This window comes from Marmota marmota, unplaced genomic scaffold (assembly GCF_001458135.2).
Source record: "Marmota marmota marmota unplaced genomic scaffold, marMar, whole genome shotgun sequence".
Taxonomy (NCBI): domain Eukaryota; kingdom Metazoa; phylum Chordata; class Mammalia; order Rodentia; family Sciuridae; genus Marmota; species Marmota marmota.
Genome location: NW_025999941.1, coordinates 1,539,888 through 1,554,897, shown reverse-complemented (window position 1 = coordinate 1,554,897; position 15,010 = coordinate 1,539,888). Strand labels below are relative to the sequence as shown.

The 15,010-nt window shown below is 36.1% G+C and overlaps 1 pseudogene; it reads right to left on the bottom strand.

The window, feature by feature from the left end:
• Window positions 1-13,669: 13,669 nt before the first annotated feature.
• Window positions 13,670-14,503, bottom strand: LOC107149720 (annotated as a pseudogene).
• Window positions 14,504-15,010: the final 507 nt, after the last annotated feature.

Here is a 15,010-nt window from a genome sequence, read left to right as displayed (position 1 = left end):
TGCAATGGGGTAAACTCCTGTATATGGGCAGGAAATGTCCTTAAACTTGAAAACAGCAATTGGACAATTAATTATCTTGTTAACACTGTAGCCAGTCATTCTTTATGTGTGTGTGCATCTGAGTGTATGTGGGCTATCTACCTGGCTTTATTACAGGTCATTAGCATCTCTTAAAGAAGAAATCAAACTGGAACTCTTTCTAATTCTGCAGGGTCTGATAAAGATGTAGAAGGAAGCAATTAGCTTAGATAGTAATCTCCTTCAGCCACTACTTTGGAAACATACATACTTTTAAAAAAAAAATCAATCAATCTACCTATTATGGAGTTGATATGGTCACGTGCTTCAAAAATCACAAAATATAAAAAGAAATTTATAATTGCAAGTCTCCTTCCTATTCTGTGTTTGCCATCTGTCTAGATGCTTCAGCCCTAGGTAACCACTTAATTTCTTCGATATCTAGATTTTCAGAGTTTTAATAAATCATATAAAAATGGAATAAAATATGGTTTCTTTTTCTCTTCCTCTTTACATAAAAAGTAACATCTTATAGACCCTCTTCTGCAGCCTATTTTTTTCTTCCAACAAAGTATCTTGGTGATCTTGTGTTAGCAGCTCTTAGAATACTCTATTTTTTTTTTTCCAGCTGCACAGTAGTTCATCATTTTATGTCATTTTCAAATTTCAGTATGGATCTTAATTAATTAGGGTGTGTGTTAACATGTACCATGCTGGGCTGTATCCTCAAGTCTCAAGTCTTTGATTCAAGAAGTTGTGGGGGTAGGGGTCTGAATATTTCTATTTCTAATAAGTTCCCAGGAGATGTGAATGTTGTCTGTAGACCACACTTTGAGAACCGCTGCTTCTGATGTACTATACTATGCTTAGTATGTTGATAGTAAAGATTTTTCCAATCTCTTGCTTTATAAACTATTCAGCAATGAATATCCTTATTCATATGCCATTTCAAAGAGGTGTCAGTATTTCAGTAGGATGTTTCCAAAAATGAATCTTTTAGTTTGAAGGTTATATACATATGTAGTTTTGATACACAGTGTCAAATTGGTGGTGGTTCCAACTTACACATTATCTGAAAATACATGAAAGTGCCCATTATACCACTGCAAAAAGAGTCTATGATAAAACTTTTTTTTGGGGGGCTAGTTTGTTAGGTGAAAAATGGTTTTAAATTGCATTTATCTTTTCCCTCCCTCCCTCCCTCTCTCCCTTCCTTCCTTTCTTCTTTTCTGTAATAGGAATTGAAACCAGGAGTGCTCATCCATGGAACTACATCCCCAGCCCTTTTAAATTTTTTATTTTGAGACAGGGTCTCACTAAGCTACTCACAGCCTCACTAAATTGCTGAGGCTGGCTATGAACTCTTGATCCTCCTACTTCAGCCTCCCAAGCTGCTGTTAAGCATTCATCACCATTCCAGGCTGCATTTATCTTTTCATATAATCAAGGGACATTTATATATATATTTTTTGAAATGTACTTTCTAGAGTAAGTTATCTAATCATTCTAGACCTCAGTTTCTTTATTTGTAAAATGAAAATATTAATAATTCTTAGGATTATGTGGCATAAGCTGATATGAACCCCTAATTTTATTCTTGATTCCAAACAATCAGTGAAATTCCCATCACACAATTTCATTCATTTGCCAATTATTTATTTATGAAATATTTATTAAGCACCTACAATATACTAAATACTAGGGATTAAGAGGTGAGAACTTCGTCTTTGAGGAATTCACTGTCTACCTGGGAAGACAATAAAATGACGGCTATAATGATGGTCCTTACAAAGCAAGGGAAAATCCAGCTCTCCCTGGGGATGTCAAGGAGAGAACTTTACAGAAGATAGCTTGGAACTGATACTTAATGATGCAGAGCCCAATGGACAAGTGTGGGGCATGTGAACTGGACATGGGAGAATATGGTTATTTAAGGAACCATTATAATGTTGGTGTTTATAGAGAGGGGGTGGGAAGAAGACCTCAGTCTCTTTAAACTGGCTCATTCCAAACCTTAGACTAGTATATGAATGTTTCCCTCATATTTTTAATAGCCAGTTTTCTCTTAGTTCTCTAGTTTTCTTTTGACCATGACATTGGCGGTCAAACTCTTCTTTGTCTCCAGCGAAGATTTATTTGGGCCTCGTTGCAATGAGCTTGTCAATTTAATGTTCCAATCTCTACCATATAGCTCTTAATGAGAGAGTCAGAGGTTAATAGAAAAATAACATAGAGGGAATATGTCTTGAGCTATATTTTTACGAGTGTATGTTCTCAAGGACTATTTGTAGAGGTGTGGGGATGTTCTGAACATATTAGAAAAGAAATGATGCAGGGTGTTTAATGATGTAGCAAATGTTGTTTTTGTTATTTTCATAAATACATCTCTATATATCAATCCTTTCATTTAGCTACCAATTTTGTATCTTTTTAATGTATTCTGTTATATTTCCATATGATTGAAAGTCTCCATAGACACCACTTTGTGGCTGCTTCAGCTATTATCTATTCCTTCATTGAGTGGATGGACCACAATTTGCTTGTTTATTCTCTTGCTTTTAGACATTTGTGTTTGTAAATAAAAAATAAATCCCTAAGTATATCTTGGATAGTAGTATAATGGGCAATAATAAACTGTGTGAGGGAAAAACGTTTAAGAAAAGCTAAGTAAAAGAAAGCTATTTTGGCTATAGCAGCAGCAATAAATAAAGGTAACAGTAATAATTCTCATTTATTTAGCATTGTAGCTAGCAGTATATTAAAAGTCTGGCATGTTTTAGATTTTGGGCTGCATAGTTCTCCCAAGGTCACACTATGAAGTCTATACTATTACTGACCCTCTATGACATATAGAGAGATTTTGTGTTTTAGTAGAAAATTGTAGCACACCCTTGTCAGTTATCAGATTTTAACTCTGTTTCTTATCTTTGAATTAGTTTGTACCTCTTTGCAAATTTCAGGTAACTTATAATTGCAACCTATGTCTTGTCTGGTAGAAATCTAACTGATTTTTTTCTCTCACTGTTACCCACCTATAGATGGAACCCAATCTTGTCACCTTGCATTAATTGTCAACCCTTATCAATTTTTCAGTTTTTCCAGTTTCCTTTAATATCTGCTTATAATCCTCCAAACTAACATTTCCAGTTCTTCTCCCTTTTTCCTTTCTTGGTATCACCAAGAACTAAAACCTCACTGGCCAGATCCTTATTGGCCTTGTAGCTGGCCTTTCCCCCAAGGATCTGAGGAAGCTCTGTGAACTAAAGACTGTGACTTACTATATACCTTAAGACTCCTTACTGCAGCAGACCACACAAAGGCTGATTTCTCTCTGGAAAAGACACTGTCTGGGCTACTAAGCAAGTTGGGCATAGTGCTCAGGTTGTGCATGCCCTTATATGAGAGAGAACCAAGACTATAAACAACCTAACCCAGAACATTGAAATTTTAGCTTCAAGAAACTCAAGCAATGCAACCAAAAATCACAAGATTTCCCCCTACCAACTGGGCTAGATAACTTCAGGGCTCAGCTCTTTGCTATAATACAACATTTTATATTAATATTTCTCCTTTAAAGTGTCTACTCCTTAAGAACCTAAAACACCTGAACTTTGCCACCACTTCTCAATAGGTAGCTCAACTGTTTTTGCAGTAAAAATACTAAGAGTCCTCAGGAGGTTGCTGCTGAGACCCTGAGTCACCCCACTCAGGAGGCTTATGATCGCATCTGAGTTGTTCAGCAATGAACGGCATTCATTTACCTTGAATGATGAGTGGACTGACAATGCTGAACTTCACCTGAGCCCTGTGCTCCTGGAAAATAGTGAGAGCTAAGAAACTGCCCTCTCCTGTTCTGATGAAGGGCTTACTGCAAGACGGCACTATATGAAATAAGGAAAAAGAAAAGTCAATTCCTTCCACTATAATTTCATGGCACAAAACACTACTGCTATTCCATATATTTGGGATATTTTCCCACCCATCAAGCAAACAATTCTGCAGGGGTTTTTCCAGCAGACACCATATGGATATCCTGCAATTCATTTCAACACTGACATTATCTACTTGAAGAAATGCATCAGATCACATAGGCTGAGGGCTCAGTCCACAAATCTACCCACCGCTTCAGACACTAGTAAAAGCAGTATTTTGTTAGCGATACCTCTGCCCAATTGGGTATGAATCCATGTCTCCCATGAACCCCTTTTCATCTTTCATTAATTTGGTAGAGTGGCTCACAGAACTCAGGCAAAATAAAGAGAAATGAAATTATGGCATTTGCCGGTAAATGGATGGAACTGGAGACTATCATGCTAGGTGAAATAAGTCAATTCCAAAAAACCACAGGCTGAATTTTCTCTCTGACATGCAGATGCTAACTAACAATAAGGGGTTGGGTAGGGAAGAATAGAAGTACTTTGGATTAGACAAAGGGAAATGAAGGAAAGGGAGGGAGAATGGGAATAGGAATGATAGAATGAATTGGACATTACTTTCCTATGTTCATATATGAATACACAACCAATGTAATTCCACATCATGTACAACAGGAAGAATGGAAAGTTGTACTCCACTTACGTATAATATGTCAAATTACATTCTGTCAGGTATAATTAAAAAGAACAAATTTTAAAAAAGAAAGTAAAAAAAAAGAACTCAGGCAAACATTTTTGTTCTTGTTTTATTATAAAGGATATTACAAATGAGACTGATTAGCTGCCATATGGCAGAGAGGCACCGGGCAAGCTTTATGGGAAGGAGCACAGAGTATCCATGCTGTCCTGGATCACACCGCCCTCTAGGAACTTCCATGTATTCAACCATCAGGAAACTCATCTAAACCCTGTGTTTTGGGGGTTTATGGAAACTTGTTATATAGGTATGATTAATTAAATCATCAGCCACTTGTGATCAATTTAACCTTCAGCCTCTCTCCCCTCCTTTTAGGTTAGGTATTAGTTGGGGCTGAAAATCCCAACTCTCTAAACATGCTCTGTGTGTGTTTTTTTTTTTTTTTTCCCCAGTGACCAGCCCTCAATCTTGAAGCTATCTAGGGCTCATTAGCATTAAAAAACAAAACAAAACAAAACAAAACAAAACAAAAAAACTCCTACTCTTGTCACTCTAGATGGTGCAGTGATTTTAGGAGTACATGTCAGGAAACTAGGACAAAGACCAAATACATATTTCACAATATCACAACCACACTTCCTTAGATGGCTTTCATAAGACTCAGGGATGAACCCCTTATTTACCCTGGACAAGGCCATGCACAAACCCTTCAAATTCACATTTCTTATTTCATAAATGCTTAGCTGAAATATTTGTTCCTATTGACCAAACTGAAGAAAACATTCATTAACTTAACTTGACCATATGTTAGTCAGGATTCTCTCCTTTCCCCAGGCCCTGAATTTTGGCCTATCCTTGAACACTGGGACCTGGAACAACGAATTTTCTTTCCAAGAATCAGCTGACCTCAGGGAAAACCATTCTGTGATCAGCTGTCTAAACAGGCCATCCACGTGACCCATCTCTCCACATTCAGTTCTTTCTAGCATTATTTACTTCTTCTTATAAAAAAGTCCTTTTCTACCAAACCGTTGACATCCTTGAAGACCTTATGGTCAGAGCATTCTCACTATTGTATTAGTTCTTTCTCCCTATTCAATAGTTTCTTTCTCTCTCTCAAAAAGATTCTTTTTATTGTCATAATCTTCTAAAATAAAGTCCTTTCTTAATTAAGTCTGGATTTAATTTTTTTTTAATAGACTTTATTTTTCTAGAATAGTTTTAGATTCAGGGAAAAATAGCTCAGAATGTACTAAGATTAACCTCTCCCTCACAAACCCACCACCTCCCTATCAACCCCTTGTATCTCAGTAGTGCATTTGCTGTAACTGATGAACCTACATTGACATACCATTACCCAAAATCCATAGTTTACATTGGAGTTCACTCTTGGTTTTGAATGTTCTATAGGTTTGAACTGATATATAATGGTACGTGTCCACCATTATACTATCATATTGTAAGTATCACTGCCTTAAAAAATCCTCTGTGCTCTGTTTATTCATTGATCCCTTCCCCAACATCTGGCTACCACTGATCTTTCTTTTCTAGAATGTCATAGAGTTGGAATAATACAGAATGAAATCTTTTCAGATTGGCTTCTTTCAGTTAGCAATATGTATTTTAGGTTCCTCTCTGTGTTTTCATGGTTTGATACCCCATTTCTCTTTAGGCTAGAATAATATATCCCATTTTTGGATGTACCACAGTTTACCTTTCCCCACTGAAAGTCATATTAATTTCTTCCATATTTTGGCATGCATGCATAAACATACTATTAATATCCATATGCAAATTTTTGTGCAGACAGACATTTTCAACTCCTTTGGGTAGATACCAAGGATTAGGATTGCTGGATTGTATTGTAAGAGCCTATTTAGATTTCTAAGACATTGCCAAGCTGTCTTTCCAAGTATACATGTCATTTTTTGTTTCTTTCACCAGTGAGAGTTCCTGTTGCTCCACATCCTTGTCAGTATTTGATGATGTCTGAATTTTATGGTACTGATTTTCCATTTGCATATCTTTTTTGATGAGGTGTCTGTTAAAGTATTTGGCCCATTTTAAAATTAAGCTGTTTGTTTTCTTTGTTGAGTTTAAGAGTTCCTTGTATATTTTGGACAACAGTCCTTTATTAGATATGTTTTTTGTAAATATTTTCTGTTTGTGGCTTGTTTTTTCATTTTCTCAATGGATTTTTTTTTTACTTGCCAGATATTTTCAGTCATGAAAGACTTTAAAATAGTAAAAAATAAAAAAATAAAAGGTTGTTCTGTTGAAGCACTCTTCTGAGTTATCTCTCTCTCTCTCTCTCTCTCTCTATATATATATATATATATATATATATATATATACACATATATATTTGTTTTTAAGCTAACTTACAACTCCATAAGCTTTTAGAAACTGATAATCATAATTTTTTTCTCCTTAGAAATGCAAATAAATTGCATACAAAATGTAATTAGATATTGCCATGAGGATAGATAAACCTGTTTGCAGAATTCCATCTGGCATTCTTTATTGCTTAGTTGTGTGGTTCTTTGATTATCCTTTGAAGTGGTTGTAACATCTTACTGATTCCGTCATCAATTAATAGGTTAAATAAAATCTTTGGTACATGTTCATTGTTATTCATTTGAATGAAAGTCGTGATTTTACCTTTAAAAAAATGATTCTTTAACATTGAGAAAAGTTGTTATAACTTAGGCTACATAGTAGTGGAGACTTGTCTCACATCAGACTCTTGGACCACAAAATAGAGCATGCTCTATTCATGTTATACTTGGAAGCAAAAGATAAAATGGAGAAAACGAAAGCATGCTGCTTATTAGGACCAACGTGCCAATGGTGAAAGCCATTGTATTCTGAGAAACTCAAATAGAAAAGAGCAGACAAATTCATTTACAAAAAGTTGGAGTATCTACCTTTCACCTAGAATAGGTTCTGCCAAAAAGCCTGTTCAAGCCTTTGGGAATCAGAGCAATTAGCAGAGAAATCAGGCTGCTCTGCTGGGCTTAAGGACCTTTCCCAAACAGAGCTTAGACTGAATATGGAATTCTTAATTAACATTCTGAGACGGTGGTCACATGGGGCTTTGTGCCCAGGGTGCTGTAGCAGTTGCTTTGTTTGAGTGAAATCCCCTAGTGTTAACAGTTGGATATCTGCAGAGTAAGTGCAGACAATACTTGGACAGACAATTGAAAAAGTAATTTTTTGATGCTTTCTCCAGCTGCTGCTGACAGATTAGCTGGGATGTTATCCAGGTTCTTTCACCGTAGCTGATAAAACTTTATGAGAGGAGTACACGAGTTTCTGCATTAGTGTTGACTGAGCTGGGAAATTTGGAAACACTGCTGCATTTCTTTTATGGGCCATGAGTCAACTAGTCTAGCATTTGCTTGTTGGATGTTGTTCTTGTTGGGAGGAAACATATTACTACAGATAGACAATAATTAAAAAAAAAAAACAACACCATGCAAAATTGTTATTCTAGCTGTTTCCTTGTCATCCATTCCACTTTATCCTGCTTTTGAGACTGCCATGCTTCTTGTCTTCAGCATTGGAATAAGAATAGATAAAGTGCCTTAGGGTTAGCTTATCTGCCTTGCCACAAGGAATAGGGGATTGCTGACCTGGGCAGAAGCCAGCATATAGATGATGTTCTCTTTAATAACAGTGATTTCTCAGGGAGTGGTCCAATAAGAGTAAAGCTTAGAGTTTTTATTCAGTTGTGGAAAAACTATATCATTTTATTCCTTGGATGTGTTTGAGAAAGAACTGTAGCCCCACTTTTTGCTAGAAGTGCTTTTATGTCCGCAAGAAAAGCCATCTTGAAAAACAAGTGGATGCAGAGAGGAGTGCCTAAAGAATCACCAAAGCTCTAATGACCTTTCACTTAAATGCCATTTGACCTCTGCTCTTTTTGGTGATTTCAGCCTGTAAATGACCCTGTTGTTAGAATCAATTTGATTTTGGTTTTCTGTCACTTGAATTCATAGGATGATTTCTATCATCAGATAATGAATGTTTCTAGAGTCCCAATTACTTCCTGCTGTTTATTTGGTGCTATTATAATGCCAGATTTGTGGGTTCCCGATAGACCAATAGACCCCCAGGAGCCAAATCGTATGCTATCACACGAGAGTCTTTATTGCAAGCTTAAGAGCCTGGACTCACAACCGTCCTGAGGAGTGAGTTCTGTCCTTTGTTCAGTGAAATTTTATAGGTTTTTGGGGATACTCTATGTGTCACAACATCACACAGCAAATCATTTCACACCACGGGGAAATAAAACAACAACTCTTAACATTGATTAGCACATGGGAACAAGTTGGGTAGGGGTGATTGCTTAGTACAAGAGGGGGATTCGTTTGAACTGATTGGTTTAATCCGTGAGGGGTGTACATGCTAAACTACATGGTTTTCTAACATGTTATCAACTGCCAAGACTACTGGGGGGTCATCTGGCATCCCAGGTATTTTCCTTGTCTCATGCTGATTGGTGGTTGCTATGGGTCCTCACCTAGCCTAACTGAGTCAGGGACACCTGGCACTGCTGAGCTCTCTTGTTATTTGCAGACAAACAACTCAGCAGGGTGGCTATGTGCCTAGGAGTGCTCTGTGGGTTTTTCCAAGGACAAGGGTCACGCCCCCTCCCTCTGGACCGGTCTTGAGGTAGAAGCTGGGTTTTCAAAAATGGAGTCACATTAGTTTCTCACTATAGTAAGTATGCAGAGGGGATTTAAAAACATGACCCAGACTTTGATCTCATCCTTGATGGAAGAGCTGAGGTTGTGCTCACAGATCTGCTCTGTTGATCTTAGAATTTATTCAATCTTGGAAGATCTTCACCTTTCGAAGTCCTAGCAGTTAGAGTTGTGTTAATCAGCTTTTTGTTACTTTGACAAAATACCTAAAACAATCAACTTAAAAGAAAAGGTTATTTTGGTTTATAGTTTTGTAGGTTTTACTTCCCATTTGGTTGGTCCCATAGCTTTTGGGCCTGTGGAGAGGCAGCACATTGTGTTTTGAGTGTGTGGTAGAGAAAGCTGCTTCTCTCATGGCACCCGGGAAGCAAAAAGAGAGGAAGAGATCTGCATGCCACAATCCTCTTCAAAGTCATGGCCCCCAATGACCTAAAACCTTCCACTAGGCTCTATTTCCTCAAGGTTTCTACCAGCTCCCAATAGTGCCAGGCTGGGACCAAACCTTTAACACATAGGCTTTTGGGGGACATTCCAGATTCAAACTATTATAGAGATACAATTCTAGACTGGCTTTCTGTGATCTTCCAAGGACATGAAACTTCTGAGGAGAGAATAGGATTGGTTCTAAATTGGGAAAGCAGGAGAACTCAGAACAATGTTTCAAAGAACTTTCTCTGGGAAACGCAATTCCACAGATTTGTAGGAGATTATGCTCTTATTTATACATCTGTAAGCCTAGGACTGTCTTAACATCTCTCTCTGATCAGCACTGTTCACTCCCTAAAGAGCAGGAGCTGTGTTTGTTTTATTCACCAACATGTCCCCAGGGCTGGCTCCTAGGTAACATCCAATAATTGTCTATTAAATTCAAAGAGCAAGGAAATGAGCAGGCATCAAATGCTACAGAGTTTTTGGTAGGTTTCTTTTTATGCTTCACCACTGATTTTCATTTCAGAACCTACAATCATCGGGTCCAGGGTTTTTCTAATTAAATTTACTGGAAATTTTACTCCTTCATGTCATATACATATATTTTGTATTTAACTCTTTCTGTACTCTACTGTCAAAAGAAATCCATCATATAAATTTTTCTAAGAAGAAAGTTGTCAATTTGTAACTATGAACAAGTGTTTGGTTGATGAAATCCCTATGTGCCAAAGGTAGAGAAATGAATTATATATAAATACCTGAAGAAGAACGTCACATTGATCTTTTATAAAATCGTGAAATAGCTTGCAGAAATAGCAAAGTCCATGTTTTTGAGCCGTATACATGATTTTGGTATTACTGGTTTAGTTGCAAAAAGGTGAACACAGTAAAGATAGAAGAAAGAAGAATGCCACCATTAACTACTTTTCTCTGCTGTATTAGTTGGAATATTAACTTTTTCCATTGCTAAAGGGACAGAAACCATGAATCCAATTCCACTAACTTCCATGGAAGACTAGATAAGAACCATTCAATTATAGGTTGCTTATTTATCTAATTCTCTTGACAGTATTTGCCTTTGGTGAAACAAATCATCTGTTGAAGGGGGGAAAAAGCCGTTTAAATGATTACAATCTACTTCAGCTAATTTCCTCTTTAACCTATTTGTAAGCCAGCAAGAGCTGATAATTGTAATGAATAGTTCTTGTGGGAAGTTTTAGTTGACATTTGGATCTCATTAGACTTTGAAAACTTCTGCCATCTTCCTCTTTTTGCATTCTTTTGCTGGGATTAGTTTTCTTTTCTTTTCTTTCTTTTTTTTTAAGAGAGAGAGAGAATTTTTTTAATATTTATTTATTTTTTAGTTTTCGGCGGACACAGCATCTTTGTTTGTATGTGGTGCTGAGGATCGAACCCGGGCCGCACGCATGTCAGGCCAGCGCGGTACCGCTTGAGCCGCATCCCTAGCCTGGGATTAGTTTTCAAGGAAGTCTTCATTGCATGGAATGTAATATCTGAACTTTAAAGCTTCAAGATTTGAACTCTGGCTCTCTCCTTATTAGCTATGTGAACCAGGATAATTCTTATTTTCTTTTTGCAGCTATGAAATAATTTTTTTGAATGATTAAGCAAGTTAATAAGTTTACAGGTATAAAGTGCTTAACAGTGTCCAGCATGTGGTGAGCACACAATGACAAAACTCATTATTAATAAGAAGCTCTGAAATGGAAAAGATGACCGAATAAAGATGAGATACTAGAAAAACAAAGCAAATTTCTTTTTATAATGAACTTATCAACTTTGGAAAATTTAGCATATTATGAATAGATGCCTCCTCTATTATCAATACTAGAAACAGACATCTTTTCAAGTGCTGGTACCAAATTACTTCTGTGTTGTAAGTTCAATACATTCAGAATTCTTTATGAAGGTTATCATATTTTAGAGGCATAGTGTATAATACTCCTTGGATTATAATATCTTTGTGCTTGTGAAGAATTAAAATAAATTAATAGGAATGTCAACTGAACTCCTTTTCATGTTTTGAAGTAGATGCAATTTAAGGGTGAAAAAAAGTGTAAAATGGAAAAATCAGTATCTGCTGAATGTAATGGTTTAAAAAAAATGTGTGAGGGAAAATAAGAAGGCGGAGACAAAGAATAGCAGCTTCTCCATAGGGCAGATATGTGAGGAGAAATCACATATATCATTGCTACTTTGTGGATGTGTCCTTAACTTTAATTTTTACCCTTTTTTGAGGTTGTAGAGTATAAATACTATTCTTAGACAAATAAGTTTTGACTTTCTGTATAGAAGATTTATGGAGGTTTATAAAATACTAATTTAGGAAGACACTAGAAATTTCTAGTGTGTGTATATGTATGGACAAGTTTGGTTTACCATCTTGGGATATTTTGTTCAGGCTAAACTTAAATTTGTGGTTTGAACACACATCAGTTGTTTCTGCCATTAAGAATATCACTTAAGGCCAATTCAGATGGACTTAAAGCTATGCAAGTAATCCATACTGTAAATGATCTCATATGCAAAAAGAGAAAAAATAGGCTACCATTTTTATTTAGTCAATATTTTGCTTTGAGTTTAGGTTTAGTGTCTTGTTTATAGAGGAAAGCTCAGGAATTCCCCCCTAGTCTAGAAGTGGTTTTAGCCTGGAGAAAAACTAGCCTCATATTGCTGAATAAACAGTTTGGTACCTCTGATCTCATTTAAAAAATGTTCCCTAACTTCCTAGCAGTGCAATAATTATACTTAACAGAAGCCTGTATTATAAAATAAGTAACACTTGGTGCCAGAACTATAACTTGGAGCAGTTAAGAGAGAAGTTGGTACCTCTGAAGCTGACCCCTTTTTAAAAAACTTATGTTCATATCACCAGCATGCATTTTTAGCTATTATTTCTGTCTTGATGACTAATTTTCTCTTTATTAAGTTTTTCTTTATCCTGGCTCCCTCAGCACCAGTTTCTAAAGTGTCCTCCTTTCTCAACTCCATCTTTTTTGTTTGTTTGTTTTGTAAACAATAGTTTTATACAAATATAAAGTTGTGCACCTTCCAAGATATCACTCCAATAGACATTTATTCAACTAAAACAAAACATCTTTAAAGATATTTTAACAATGTACAAATACATTCACTACCTAATCTGCTGATTAAGAGACTCCAACAAAGTTTCCAGTACCTACAACAGAATTTACAAATGCCTACAATAATTTGTAGATTGGTTTAGTTTACAGTTAAATATATTGCCTTGTTTAAGAAATATTATTAATACAAATGTATGGTTTACAATATCCCCATTATAGCAAGAAAAAAATAGATTCATAAAATGTCTTTAGGCATTTATTATGCCGAGTATTTAAGTGAATATTCTTACTATGACATAAGAATAATATTCATTTAATACTAAAAGATTTTATTAGTCCCGAGGCCACTGAAACATTTTCAGGAAGTTCCAAAATAAAATCTGACTATTCTTTCCATGAAATAAATAGAATAGCAGCAATCCCTGGGTATCCCTTAAATATAAACTATAAAGATTCCTTTATTATTTAGGCCTTAAGTATAAAAATAAAAGAAAATTTTAGAAACTAGTTAACACTACCAGCCTGAATTTGGTTTTCACTTGTGCATGTCTAAGGTAAGCAATTTCAACATGAAGTATGTATTTAAAATTAACAATTTTTTTTCTAACTTTTACTCATTCATAATCCAAGTGCTTACTCTTAATCATGGAATCAACTTATTTCTGAAAATAACCTACAGAAATAGTACATAAGCACACATACCTTTGAGACAGACTAAGAACATCCTATATTCTATGGATCAAAATGCAAATATCTCTGTAACATGTAAACTAACACATTAATTTGGGACATACTGATACATTACTATATGCATACATATGTTCACCATAAAATAAATTCTGACAATGTTCTTAATATCATACTTCCCAGCCTCAACTACTAGAAAAAGAAAATAAAAACTTTGTTTAAAAAAAGAAAACAGTTTTCATCATAACTTTGTAAGTGAAAGCAAAAAAACCAACGCTCCTTTTTGCAACTGGACTGAGCTCTAAACAGTTCATAATCAAGAATCTCTTCGGGCATTCCTCAATATCACAGAAAACATAACTTTCTCTCTATTCAAGAAGTCTGATCATCTCTGGTGTTTTGTTTTAAAAACTGCTTTCCAAGATAAGTGGTAGCCATGCTGGTTAAATTCTTCTGGCTGCCCACTTTGCACCTGATGTAACCATACAGGTTGGTACCCTGTAGTACCACACCCATGATAACCACAGCCAACCACTTCACTCTGAAGGAGAAGAGAGCACTAAAGGCAAATATCACCCACAGCACTGGACAATTAGTCCTAACCAAAAGATTCTTGATTCAGCCCCTGAAACAGTTTTATTCTCCTGAGGAGATGCCTTCCTGGACTCAAACACCCAATGACTCTTTCCATCCTCATCAATATGATTCCACCACTGAAGGCCTAACCATCAGTCTACCTGTGACATTCTTCATTGCCCAAAAGTCACATGCAACAACAAGATAATTGTCACCATACAGGCAATAAAGCTGCTGCTGAGCAATTCACAGAGAAGATAAACTATAATGGCACTGACTTGGAAGAACAAATGGAAAAAATGATGCCACTGGATGTCGGATTTTGGATTTTCTTGGTCTATTAGTTGTCTCTTCTGCATCAAACGATTAAACATCTTCAGTGTCATCATTGCTTTCCTGAGACGACATGGTGACCCTGCACCAGCCCCATTTCTGGGAACCATGTCAGCACACCAGTTGCCAAGTCCAGTCTGCAACTTATGTGGCCTCCTCAACTCCATCTTATTCTTCTAAGTGAGGAGGATGGAACTTGAACAAGAGAAAACACAAAGGACTTTGCTGTTTTTTTTTAATTTAGTTTTTAGTTATAGGTGGACACAATATCTTTATTTTTATATTTATGTGGTGCTGAGGATCAAACCCAGTGCCCCTCGCCGAGCTACAACCCCAGCCTGTTTTTATTAAAACAGTTTTATTTTATTACTGTTTTTATTAAACTAAGACTAATACAGACTTAAAGAAGCCTCTGAGAAGCCATTTACCCTCATGATCTGAATTCCTGGGTCTCTGTTTAAACAAATGCATTTCTACTTGAGGAAAGGTCCCTTCATGCCATCTTTCTTCTGGACATAAAGTCGTTTAGCTCTTGCTGAATCTGTATGGTCAAAGAACTTACAAAGTGGAAGTTATTTTGGA